The 13,691-nt window shown below is 38.1% G+C and overlaps 1 long non-coding RNA gene across 4 annotated transcripts in view; it reads right to left on the bottom strand.

The window, feature by feature from the left end:
• LOC121924459 overlaps positions 1 to 13,691 on the bottom strand; it is a 92,679-nt gene that overhangs the window by 64,581 nt on the left and 14,407 nt on the right. For all 4 annotated transcript variants that reach the window (XR_006102603.1, XR_006102604.1, XR_006102605.1 and 1 more), the window contains one exon: positions 7,695 to 7,833. This is a non-coding gene — a long non-coding RNA (uncharacterized LOC121924459). The remainder of the gene's footprint in view (positions 1 to 7,694; positions 7,834 to 13,691) is intronic.

Raw genomic sequence — 13,691 nt, 5'->3', positions numbered from 1 at the left:
CAGCCAGCCCTTGGAAGGACTCTCTCAGTTCGTCATCTGGCTATGTTTATTCATTTATATTAGACAGAGTTTATTGAAAGGTCACTACCTCATTTCCAATGTGGATAGTTTTTAATTCAGTATACTCAGCACCTTCAAAATAATAAAATAAGTTGCCAGCAACAATTTCTTTGAATATGTAGAGCTATTTCCTAGAAGTTTGGCTTTGGTGTCACTTTCTGTAAATTGTTGAAGATTGTGGAGGCTTTTTAAAGGGTCAACATGAGCTACTTAATGGACTGGCATGGAGAAATCTTAAATGATGTGAAGCAAAAAGATGAGTTCCTGACTTGGGAGAAAGGCGGGATGTAAGAAAATAAAAATAATAATAATAATAGCAACAACAACAACAATGTGATCCTGCTGTTAGTACTGGGGAAAAACTGAATCTATATGCAGAAGACTGTCAACCAGAAAAGAAATGCCACTGCCAAGTCTGGAAGTAGCTGGAGACAAAAACTCCTGCTCCTGAACAGAGTTTCACTCACAACTGCTGAGGTTCTTCCGAAGCAAAATATTTAGAAGCACAATAAAGCAATATTTATACCATTCAACATAATGCTCTGCCACCAACCAACATCCACTTAACTCATAGTGTACTGGAACATTCTTCCTTATATACACAAACACAGGCTAGGATTCTGATCCAACCCCCTGCTAGTGTTTTTTATCTTCCTGTCATGTCTCTACAGTGGCTGTACAGTTTTGAACTGTTATGACACAACACCATGCTGTAGTTTCATCAGCTTCCTCTGAGCATTTCCCCTGTAACAAAATTACATATCCCTGAGACATTTTACAGTCTGGGACAAAACTTCACTGACACCTGCCCCCTCCACACACATACACACAATCATAACTGGTTGCCCATGAAACTGATTTATAGTTGTAGAACAGACAAATGGAAATATCTCTTTATACATCTCATGGAATACATTGCCAGAAAATGAGACAGGAACCATTATGTAGAAAGGCTGTAGAAAGTCAAATTCTTGGGCCATATCTCCCCTCAGGTCCACCCTACTTCTCCAATGGTTTAGACCAGGGGTGGAAAACTATCAGGGTATAGGGCCATATTGGTCTTCCCAGGAGACTTTAAAGGGATGCCCACACTCACAAAAAAGCATTTTAACCCCCAAATACCCTTTAGTGGTGTGTGGGGCAATTCCACTGTGGGTTTTGTTCCTCATGCCATGTTTTAGGTTCAAGAGTGGGCCTTTTTCACAACAAGAAGTAAACTGGATGTCATGTCCAGTTCACTTCTCTTTTTAAAAAATTGACCTTAGATGTCCCAAGTATCCCACAGGCTACATTTTCCTTAGGCCTGTTTTAGAAGAAGAGAAGAATGGTTTTCTTCAGCTAGAGTCTGCCAAACTCCCACAGTTGTCAGATCCCAGAATTCCTGACTGCTGACCAAGCTGGCTGGGGCTTCTGGGAACTAAAGTCCAAAACACCTGGAGGACTAACAATTAGGAATCACTGAGCTACACAATCAACATTTTGCTGTAATTACAAAGCACAGACTGATTTTCTTCTGAAATTCTTTGATGTGCTCTGTTATCCAATGCATATTTGCAATATGATCCCTAGTGGCTCTTTCTCCTCTGAAGCCAATTTGGACATGGGCATTTCTCATTTCATATATGGTAAAAGTTTTTGTTGTAAAGTTTTGAGCATCACTTTCCTTGCATGAGAGATAACTGCAATGACCCAGTGGTTATGGCAATCTCTTTTGTCCCTTTGCTTGAGTACTGGAATATATAGTGAGCATTTCCAGTCCATGTGCCATTATTTATTGTGCAGATGTGCTGCATCTGAAGGGGTGTGTTAAAGGTGCTGCTACATTCCTCCCCCTTTCCTTCCCATTTTTATGCTGCAAAAAAATGGCTACTTCTTCAAAAACTACTTCAATGATCAATGTAACATAGAGGCAGCTTACCTGACTTGCATCATTTCTATAGAGATTTCCCATTTTGCTCTATTCCTTTCCGCAAGAAGCTAAACTACAGTGTACTCTGTTTTTACTTCTAATGTAGCGTACCACCTCAGTCCCATGTGCCAAGAACTGATACAAATAGCATCTGAATAAGCCCTCAGACATCAAAAGGTATATTTAAGACAGAATACTAATTAACAAGACTCTTGTGATTATAAAATTATAGGGGTTATAAGGACATTAATTATGCTGCCATTTACAAACAACAGTGTAATGCATTATGTTAAAACAATCAATTTTCTTCCAACATACTGCACTGAAATTCTGTATCAAGGGAAAATGCAATAAATATGTTATGATGCTGCTCCATGCCATGTGCTTTGAGAAAGCAACAATAAAAACACCTTGCCATCTCTTTGACCACATTTTCTGTTATGTTCTGTTGCTATGTTAAGAACTTAGGAAGGCTATATTTTGCATGTTTAAGTAGCTTTTCAGTGGAGATGGCATTCATTTCAGATAATCGGAGGCTCAGACATCATTACCTTTGATTTTAATTAGCTAATTACGTTGTTTAGCTGTGATCAAAGTATTTGAGAAAGCAAAGGAAAATCGCAAAATTTTAATTAATGTACTGGGGTATGCCAATTCTATTCTTTTTAGCCCCTTAATAAGAAGATTAATTGGCTTGTTAATTTTTTTTTCTATTCACTCCTTAAACAAATGTCTGTGGGTAATACAAATAGGAGCCCTGAAATGAAAAGAATATATAATTTTACTCACAAATATTTTCATTTTTCCCATTTAGATTTATTCAATGTGAGTTTTATTGCCTTCTCTCTTTTCTTTCTTTCCTTTCTTCCATTCCTTTCTTTTCTTTCCCCACCCCTTTTATTTTGCTAAAAAAAAAAAACTAGAAAGTGAAATACAAGACCAAATGTAAGCATTACTTTTCTTTTAGCTTTATTTTTTTTTAAATTTCCTTTCTATATTTTATATTACAAATTGAGTCTCTCTTATCCAGAATGCTTGGGACCAGACATGTTCTGAATTTTTTCAGATTTTTGCATAAACATAATGAGATACATTGGAGATGGAATCCAATTTCATAAATGAAATTCATTTATGTTTTGTTTGCACTTTATAAACGTAGCCTTAAGATAATTGTATGCATACTATTTATAATCCCTTTGTGCATGAAACAAAGTTTGTGTACAATGAACCATCAGAAAGCAAAGGTGTCACTATCTCAGACACTCATGTTGAAAATTTTGGAGTATTTGGGATTTTTGAATTCCAGATAAGGGATTCTCAATCTGCATACCACAGTAGAAGAAAGTGAGGCCAGCATCCTATAACTTCACAACAAATCTCTGAGGCTGATCAGGTCAAGATATTGTCACCAATTGCTTTCCTTTCAATAAACTCTTATCTTTAGTGACTTTCCTTTTTAAAAATATAAATCTTTATTGATTTTAAACAGAAACAAACCAAAATAAAAATATGCATACATACATCATACTTACATCATAACATACCTATTCATATACCTTAAAAACCCTCTAACAAATGTAATCTAACTCTTAATTCTTAACTCATTCAAAAAGAATTTTAAAAGCTATTTCTTGCATACTATCTTCCATATTTCACAACATACAACATCCCATTTCCTTCGAAATCCTTTTAGTCCCTTCTATTTCAGTCAATTCCCTTCTTTCCCTTCTCTGATTTTCCTTTCCTTAACTTTCTCAACCCCCTTTTCTTTCCTTTCCTTATTCTAGCTCATCTTTAGTGACATTCCAATTGCTTTTGTTTTCACTCATTAATGGCATTTCAATTTCATGTTTTGAAATTATGGATGGTTGGTACAGATTTTTTTTAAAAAAAAAAATAGTCAAATTACTAATACCAAACACATTTTTTTAGGCCCAGTCAGATGCCTTAGGATCAGGAAAGTGAGACCACAGAAAACCACTGGGAGATGCTGGGCAAGTCACACTCTCTCAGTCTCAGAGGAAAGTAATGGCAAACATCCTCAGAAAAAATCTTGCCAAAAAAAAAAAAACTGTGATAGGTTTCCTTAGAGTCATTAGATTCAGAAATGACTTGAAGGCATGCAGCAGTAACAGCAGCAACAAGGCTAGACCCATGCAAGAGACAGAGTTAATTGCACCCCTGCTGCTCAACCTAGTATTGAGGCAATAAAGCCAACCAGAATATTTAATTTCAAATGGAAATTCCCACCCACCCCATTTTAATTTTCACCTGCAGGGAGAACAGTAAATATATTTACCTCCCTTCTCCAGGAACAACAGCTATTTACATCCCTACCTTCAAGTTGCCTGTCAACTGATGATGACCCCATGCATTTCATAGGGTTTCCTTACCCAAGGAATACTTATAGGTGGTTCTGCCAGTTTCTTCCTCTGAAATATAGCCCACAGCACCTGGTATTCATTGGAAGTCTCCTATCCAAGTAGCTACCAGACTGACCCTGCTTAGCTTCCCAGATCAAACAGTATATAGTGGTTTTAGGGTAGTGTTTTAAATGCCTTGCCAGCATTTTGTGATGGGTGTCTGCATTATCTATTGGCAGCACAAAATAACTCAAAGTGCAAAAACTCAGCATACTGCAAATACAATTGTTTACCAGTGCAGTACTGAAGTTATTGTGAGCTGAGACCTCAGTGCCTATTTTCCCTTGCATTCCTTTGTTTTTTTGACACATTGCACATTCTTGCAGAATAAAAATGAAAACCTGAATGGACATTAGCAGTGACAAAGAAAGGTTAGAAATTATATCAATACCACATTTCACTTGTTTTGTGATGTGTGTGTAAGAGTATTTAAACCTGCCTTTTTATTTTATTGAATAGCAAAAGTCTATAATTAGACTGTTGGAAGGAAATCAGACAAAAGATTAAACATATTGCTTTCTCTGTTTGACAGTGCTTCTGACAATACTAGGTAAAACATTCTGGAAATCTTTGTTAGTTTTCTTATCTACCTGCCCACCCCTGAAAATCACAGTTTTTTCTCACAAACTTTACTAAATCCAGCCCCACTATCACAGCTTCAACCTTTAAAGTGGAGCATGTTTGAATTAATAATGTATAGTGACAGATTATGATTTTGGAACAAAAGGTCACATGTAAAAGTGTAATGAATTTTCAACTGGCTGATTTAACATAATCTGTATCATCCAGCTGCTTCCAGTTTGGGGGCAGTTGCATCTTTTCCAATACAATGTATCTCATTTCAAGCAAAGCATTTGAATCAGGTGGCTTCCTATATAGAAAGCTTTACATATTCAGCCCATCTTCACTCTTTTCATTCAATTTCTTTTTCTCTCTTCCCTTGCCACACCTCCTTCTTTCTGTATTCTCAAGTTGACCAGATCTGTTTGTGTTTAAACTTTTAATATCCATATCATTTATTTTGATTCTAAATTTGTAATAAATAATTATAAGTACATGTGACAGAAGTGGGAAACTTATCTCCTTCAAGTGTTGGACTGAAAGTTTCAGCAGCCCTAGCCAGCAAAGCCAATGGTAAAGAATGCTAAGAATTGTTGTAATCCAACAACATTTAGAGGAATGTTGTATCCCTAGTATGTAAATGGCAGTTATTAAAAGTAGTATGCAATGACAGAGTATCCTGGATAGTCTTACAACTGCTCTGTTAGGTAAACCAATATTATTATCCCCAGTGTCTTGCCTAAAATAACCCAATGATTCTGTGGCTAGAGTAAAATTTGAGCTCAGGATTGCCTAGATAATCCAAGTGCTATGTCACCTTTTTCAAAGACTGCTGGGAAAATGCAGACCTATTAGGGAAAAGCTGATGTATATAGCTGTATAGTGGTCTGATTTCAGTTAAGGCACACACGGTCATGCTGTCCAAGATAGCTGGCAAAATGACTAGAAACTTTCCCTTGTGTATAACCTAGCATCCATTAACCTAAATCACTGATGATCTGGAAGAAACATGCATCAGTCTTTTTAAAATGGATGTCAAGGTCCCTGTATTCCTATTAAGTCTGGATGAGTGAAATTTTGTGACAAACACAAAGATCAGCACAAGACAAAACGAGAACCAAATAAGCTCATAAGCAGGGTGTGGAGTTAGCACACTTTTTTAATTGCCTCCCAGCAATTTGTATTCAGAAATACAGCAGTGGTACCTTAGCGCTATCATGGTTAATAAGAGCTGACAGGCCTGCCTTCCAGGGGTTTGTCTCATCCATTTTTAAGGTCACCTTATCCAGCGGTCATAACCAAACCTCATGATGGCAAAGGTGTAAATAAATTACACATACTACTAAGAAGTATGGGACATGGTGGCTCAAGTGGTTAGGACGCTGACTCTGTTGATTGCAAAATCAGCAGGTTGGCAGTTGGAGGCCCAGGTGCTGCATGATGGGGTGATCTCCCATCACTAGTCCCAGCTTCCGCCAACCTAGCAGTTTGAAAGCATGCAAATGCAAGTAGATAAATAAGTACCACTTGGGTGGGGAGGTAAACAGTGTTCTGTGCAATCATGCTGGCCACATGATCACAGAGTAGTTTCTTACAACACTGACTCTTTGGCTTAGTAATGGAGATGAGCACCATCCCCTATGATCAGACATGACTTGACAATCTTGTCAACAGGGAATACCTTTACCTTTAATACTAAGAAGTGCAGTTATCCCTCCATTTATGTGGACTTCGAATTGGCATTCCTCAGTTACTTGTGAGGGGCAAACAGAGGAACTTGAAATAGGGCTTGAATATTGGTGGATTTCCGTTTTCGCAGAATCCAGAATGGATTCCCTGCAATAACAGAGGGGTGACTGTACTTCCTTTTGCCTCTCCTGAATCTATTGCCACTAAATTCCTGAGTTTATTTATATGAGAGTCGAAAAAATTTCTGTTCTCTTTTTCCTCTACAATTTTATAAACCTCCAATTTCTGTTTTAAAGTTGGCAACACCTTTTCTTGTAAGAAAGGCACTCCATGACTGTTTTCCACCTTTATGACACTGTGGAAAATACCACCAGTACAGTGAAACAGAGAAGGTGCCTTGGAGATCTACCTCAGCAATAGTGGAATTCTCATGAGGCTGAAGAAGCTTTTGGACTACAGCTGTTATCCAAGACTGTAAAAGTAGATCACACCTTTCTGATAATGTGGGTGATCATCCCTGTTTCTTTTCACAAAGGGAATAATCTACCACCCATCAGATAACACTCAGATTTTACCTTGAAAGATGCCAGAGGGGACATCATGGTTGGCTATCCATGCATGTCTCCCATTGCATATTATGGAAAAGATTACACTACCTCTTCCAGGTTGATACCAGCTGATTAATATCTGTCATATTTTCTCAGTAAAGTCATGTGGCTTGTTTCATCCATTGATTAATATCTCCCTTTTGCTTCCCTAAATAAATGTACTTTTTATTTACTTAGCATCTACTTTATGTTCCTCATCCAGTGGTTAATCCATAAAATGACCCCTCCACTCCTTCTATCTAACACCTACTAAGTTTGGTTACTCTTTATCTGTTTGTTGGCAAGTAAACCAGTTAATTCAAAAGTTTAGTGAGACCAAATTTTGTTTTGGAGAAGCTGTACTGATTGCTCCTCAGCAACATATGTTTTTAGTAGCTCCCATTAGGAGGTCAGTTCAGATTCTCACCATGTCAGGAGAGAAAAATGGAACTATCATACACTCACAGGCTCTACATCCTCTGTTATGTTTGCTTCATCAGTAGAGATGCTAGAGAAATCCCAGCAGATTCTTGCATTTGAATTCTGATGCTATGACACAATGGAGACTAGGTAGAGTTGGGTACAACAAGCACTCAAAAAATTCCTGGAGAGACAAAAAATAATCAGTCAGCAAAACTTATGCAGAAATGTAGAGAGCTGTTTCTGAAAAAATTTACACTGCTTTGGAAATTTTCCACACCTTGGTGCACTGTCCTTGCCACTGAATTAATTGTTTATATTCTCTTCTCTCCTTGCTCTCCTATCCATCCTTCCAACTAAGATCCAGCTTCTAAACTGGCAAACTAGCAGTATTTCCTTCTATAAACTAGAGAGCACAAGAAGCCAAGCATCTCTCACCACAAAATGTATTTAAAATAAAGGCCAAATCCTGGTGCTCTCTGGCAATTAATTAATCTTTATTCTTCTGTTATATTCTGTTGTATGTACATTTTCCACAGAATATGTCCCAGTAAATTCAGTGAGATATATAGAGACATGCTTCTTCAGAAACGGGTGTATTTGTGTGTATACACATCAACATCCAGTGCATGCTTAGGGTGTCATGGTGAAGTCGAAAAAATCACTTCTGTTGGCTTTAATTAATTGCAAAACATGCTGAATGCTAGAACTGTCTTTTCTCAGGTGGGGGTGGCATTGAGCAGTGCACACTGTTGTGTGGCTGAAAATATCCAAGTAAAGCAGAACAAATGTATATAAACACATATGGGGCTACTTGTCAGTTAGATACTTTAATTGCAAAAATTACAAACTGGAGTCTGTTTATGGCTATACAATCTGATAGTTTCTGCCTCTCCCAATAAATTGCTTCACTAAGAAGTGTCAGTTCAGTCCATATTAGATTTGAATTCTGATAAACAGATTTTTTTTTTCTCACGTAGATGCTTGTAAGTCTGCATTTAAATTTACTACAGTATCTCTTCCTCACTGCAGGAAATGGGAGGAACATGCATCTTCTAGCATACTTTTTACCGTACAGAAGGTCATTAATTATGTACCGTATTGGCATGCCTTCACAGTTATGGACACTCATGTATGTAATACGATCTGAAAAAAAAATCTATGCAATATGATGGAAAAAGGAGCTGCCTGGTTCATCCAGCAGATGATAGAATGTACATGCAGTGAGAAGTCCCATAGGACAGACTAAGAGTAATTTATGCATCACAATCTTCTCTGCCTTGGAGAAGAAACTTTTGAAATAGTGGATCTGCTGAATATGTGAACACTCTCTGCATGAACTCTATTAAGCTGAGTGTTCTAATAGGGCTTAGATTCTCAATAATGTTAGCTTTAATAATGTTTTTCAGCAATTTATCTAAGGCAGTCATGAGACTAACAGTTCAACAACTTTATAGATCCGTGCTTTTAAAATTGGAATTTTATTAGGTGTATTCTAATAAGGTGGCTAATTTTAATGTTGTTGCATGAAGACATGAACAGTTTTCCATTTGAGATCTTTAAGAACAAAATGTTTCTTAGTTAGATATCAGGCACTGTTCATTTTTAATTTATCAATTAAAAAAAACTGTCTCATCACTGCTCTTTTCCTTAACTATTCAGATGCCCACCCAGCCAAGAAAAGAGAGTTCTAGCACAAGTACTTTATTCAGCAGCTTTTGCAATTAAAGCCAACAAAAAGGATTTGTTCTGCTTCATTGCAACAACCTACAGTAAGTTTCCTGTTGCTGAACCTTTTAAAAATATTATGAACGTTTATACTGAGAACCATAGAGCAATAATGACATTTTGAAAAATATATTCTATTCTATTAATATCATATGTTCCTTATTTTTTCTTTCTTTCTACACACCTTGAAAAGTTGAGTTGCAGTTACCATTTTTGCTTCCCTAATTCACTTAGCAGGGTGGGGGTTAAGAGCTATTAGACTGATTCATTGGAAGGGGGGAAGTCCTCATTGCTACCTTTGTGAGGAGGAGAAATTAAGCCACAGTGGCTGCATAGTAAAAACTGAATCAGCTGTCAGCATGGTGGGGAAAGGTGCTGTCAGAAACCAAAAACAATGTACACATTGGAAATATATGCCTATACTGAACATGATGAGTGGCTGCTCGCTACTATAAAAGAAATTAAACTAGTATTTCACTGTTGAGCTTTATATGTGGCACTCTGAATGCCATGCATAAATCATTTTCCACATTGATCTGTTTATCCATAAATGCAGAACAAATTTAATTAATGATTAATGACAAATCAGAGCACTCTCCACATATAGTAGTAGAATAAAGTTTCACTCTCTAGCCTGGAAATATATATAAGGGTGGGATAATTCCATGGACTACAGTAGCTCTTAGTATCCATTGATTGTTAATACTTAAGGAAGTCAAACTAAAGAATTTCACACTCTCTAAATGTTTTGAAAGACTATGCTACAAACTGTACATTATCAGCCAGAGATTGCCTAAATTCAACAGAGACCTCATTATAGAACTTTACTACATAGTGAAAGGGTGTTCACATGATTATGAAAGAACAGGTTGGTACTTCTGCCCCTGAAGCCTTGCAGCTTCCCCACAATTCTACTCCTAACATCCAAACTGTCATGCCCCCCTTGAGAAGCTGAAACGGTCCTACTGCAGCCATGCTCTCCTTCACTTCAGTGTTATAGCCATCTGAGCTCTCCAGAGAAGGAAGAGGTAGGAGGAAAAGACCCAAGGCTTTGGCATTTGGCGCAAACCCAGTCCCTTCCACACAAGTGAAGTGAAAGACTGCACACATATGACATCATTTTAAAATACAGTATGCAAGTTGGCTGGGGTTGAGTCAGCTGGCTTTGTAAGTCAGGGGCTTTTCTCCATTTGGTTTGCTAAAACTAGGGCTTGTTACAGACAGCCAAAATAAAGCTGCTTCGAGTCACAGTGGAGGTATGATGTTTAAATGATGCATGCGTCCTAAGAGTCCAGAAGTCGCACCAAAGCCACGTTCCAGACTGGAGCGTGGCTTTGGTGTGGCTTCTGGACTTTTAAGACGCATGCATCATTGAAACACCATACTTCCATTGTGACTCGAAGCAGCTTTATTTTGGCTGTCTGTAACAGGCCCTAGTTTCTCTGTCAGCCTGCCTCTATTGTGAGATACAACCCTGTAGTATCTCATAGAATTTCAGTGAAGAAATCAGAAGAAGAATAGTTATGAAGGAATTAGACAAAATCCGGAAGTGTCAAGATATATTGCTGAATACTAAATTTTTTCTCATCTCTATGTGTGGCTATGAAAGCTGGACAATGAAAAACGCTGACAGGAATAAAATCAATTCATTGGAGATGTGGTGCTGGAGAAGAGTTCTGTGAATACTCTGGAAGGCTAAAAAGACATATGAATAGGTCCTAGAGCAAATCAGGCCTGAACTCCCCCTAGAAGCAAAGATGACTAAACTCAGACTGTTCTACTCTCTGTCTAAGCAAAGAGGGAACGAGGATGTAGTAGAGAAATGGGAAGCGAGGAAAGAATTGAAAATAAATGGCTAAATATTCCCCTGGGAAATCATGAAAAGAAGATATAAGTAATGGCTACTTGATTACTTGTTTACAGCAGGTATGGGAAACTTCAGGGACCTATTTTCCACCTCTGAATCCCCTTACAAGCCATACACACAGGCCAAAATACCTTCTTTTGCCTTCATTTCTGCTTCAAAATGGCAATCAGAAGTTATCTTCCTTCCTGCAACCATTTTGAAGAAGGAATGGAGATAAAAGAAGATATTTGGGAGGAGGGGAATTGAGAGGTGCTTGAGGTCAATTTTCAAGTGCTTTTCATCACCTTTAAAAGGGGGTGATTAGGGGCCTTTGGGGACTGGTGGGGGGCTTCAGGAGCTGAATGAGTAGTCCATGGGTTGAGGGTGACCAGATATCCTCCTTTCCCAGGACATGTCCTACATTTCAACCTTCTGTCCTGGAGAAATTCCAAAATGTCCTCAGTTTTGAGCACCACAAAGAAGCTCATTGAGTAACACGTCTGCTGTTTCTCTTCAAGAAATTTGTCTACTTGGCAGCCTGTCCTTCCTGAAAATAGAATAAGGGATGGAATGGATCCTTCTAAAGTTACTTTTTTCATATAATTAATAAAAATTTAAATAATAATAATAATAATAATAATAATACAGTTTATTTATAGACCGCTTTTTCAAAATAGATCAAAGCGGTGTACAACAGAACAAAACAAATCAATTCAAAATAAAACATAACATATTACAATCATAATCAAATGATAAAACTACTAAAATTACAATTAAAAACTATTAAAACCATACAACTATTAAAACCCAATACAAACTAGCTGGATAAAACAATGTGCATATTGAGGGAAACCAATATCAGGATACATGGGGGAAAGCTTGCTGAAAAAGAAAAGTCTTGAGTTTTTTTCTAAAAAGGTCTAGGGAGGTTACGGAACGGAGCTCGTCAGGGAGGGTGTTCCAAATCTGTGGGGCTGAGATGGAGAATGCCCTTTGTGAGGTCGATGTATATCTCGTCTTCAAGACCCTCAACAAATGCTTCCCAACTGACCTGAGAGTGCGGGGCGGATTGTACGGGGAGAGGCAGTCCTCCAAGTACCCTGGGCCCAAGCCATTTAGGGCTTTATAGGTAATAACCAACACCTTGTATTGTGCTCGGAAGCGAATGGGCAGCCAGTGTAGATCTTGCAGAATAGGTGTTATATGGTTCTTTTTTCTTAGGAGGAGGAGCACACAAGACTTGCCCCCCAGAGCAAAGGGCGTGTTTGTTTCTCGGAGGGGAAAAGGACAGCAAATATGTTAAGTAATGGGCTTCTTGAGGACACAGCACAAATGTTAAAAGAGTTCCCCCCCCCCTTAATTTCAACATGATGGACAAATGAAAGGAATAAATTAAATGTAGATTAAGTCAAGGGTTTTTTGATGGTCCAATGTTAAGCCTTTGTCTTGCTCAGAGTTCTATAAGTATATAAGATAAAGGAGGAGATGACAGAATAGGGGAATTACAGCACAAAATAAGTAAAGAGATAGTACAGGAATTCCTTGTTAATCTAAATGAATTTAAGTCGCCAGGACCAGATGAGCTACATCCAAGGGTATTAAAAGAACTGGCAAATGTAATATCGGAGCCATTGGCAATAATCTTTGAAAACTCCTGGAGAACAGGAGAAATCCCAGCAGACTGGCGGAGGGCAAACGTTGTCCCCATCTTCAAAAAGGGGAAGAATGAGGATCCAAACAATTATCGGCCAGTTAGTCTGACATCTATACCAGGAAAGATTCTAGAGCAGATAATTAAACAGAGAGTCTGTGAACATCTAGAAAGCAATTCCATAATCACAAAAAGTCAACATGGGTTTCAGAGAAACAAATCATGCCAGACAAATCTGATCTCTTTCTTTGATAAAATTACTAGCTTGGTAGGTGAAGGGAATGCTGTGAATATAGTATATCTTGATTTCAGTAAGGCCTTTGACAGGGTTCCCCATGACATTCTTGCAAAGAAGCTTGTAAAATGTGGGCTAGACAAGGCAACTGTTAAGTGGATTTGTAATTGGTTGACCGGACGAACCCAAAGGGTGCTCAACAATGGCACCTTTTCATCCTGGAGAGAAGTGACCAGTGGAGTCCCACAGGGCTCTGTCCTGGGCCCAGTACTGTTTAACATCTTTATCATTGACTTGTAGGAAAAAATTGGGGGAATACTCATCAAATTTGCAGATGACACCAAATTAGGAGGAATAGCTAATACTCCAGAGGACAGAATCAAAATTCAAAATGACCTGAATAGACTAGAAAGCTGGGCCACAGCTAACAAAATGAAATTCAACACAGAGAAATGTAAGGTACTGCACTTAGGGCGGAAAAATGAAGAGCACAGATATAGGATGGGGGACACCTGGCTGAATGAAACTACGTGTGAAAGGGATCTGGTAGTCCAAGTAGACCACAAGTTGAACATGAGTGAA

This window comes from Sceloporus undulatus, chromosome 2 (genome assembly GCF_019175285.1).
Source record: "Sceloporus undulatus isolate JIND9_A2432 ecotype Alabama chromosome 2, SceUnd_v1.1, whole genome shotgun sequence".
NCBI classification, from domain to species: domain Eukaryota; kingdom Metazoa; phylum Chordata; class Lepidosauria; order Squamata; family Phrynosomatidae; genus Sceloporus; species Sceloporus undulatus.
The sequence above is the reverse complement of the archived record's forward strand: the minus strand, read 5'-3'. Positions and strand labels throughout refer to the sequence as shown.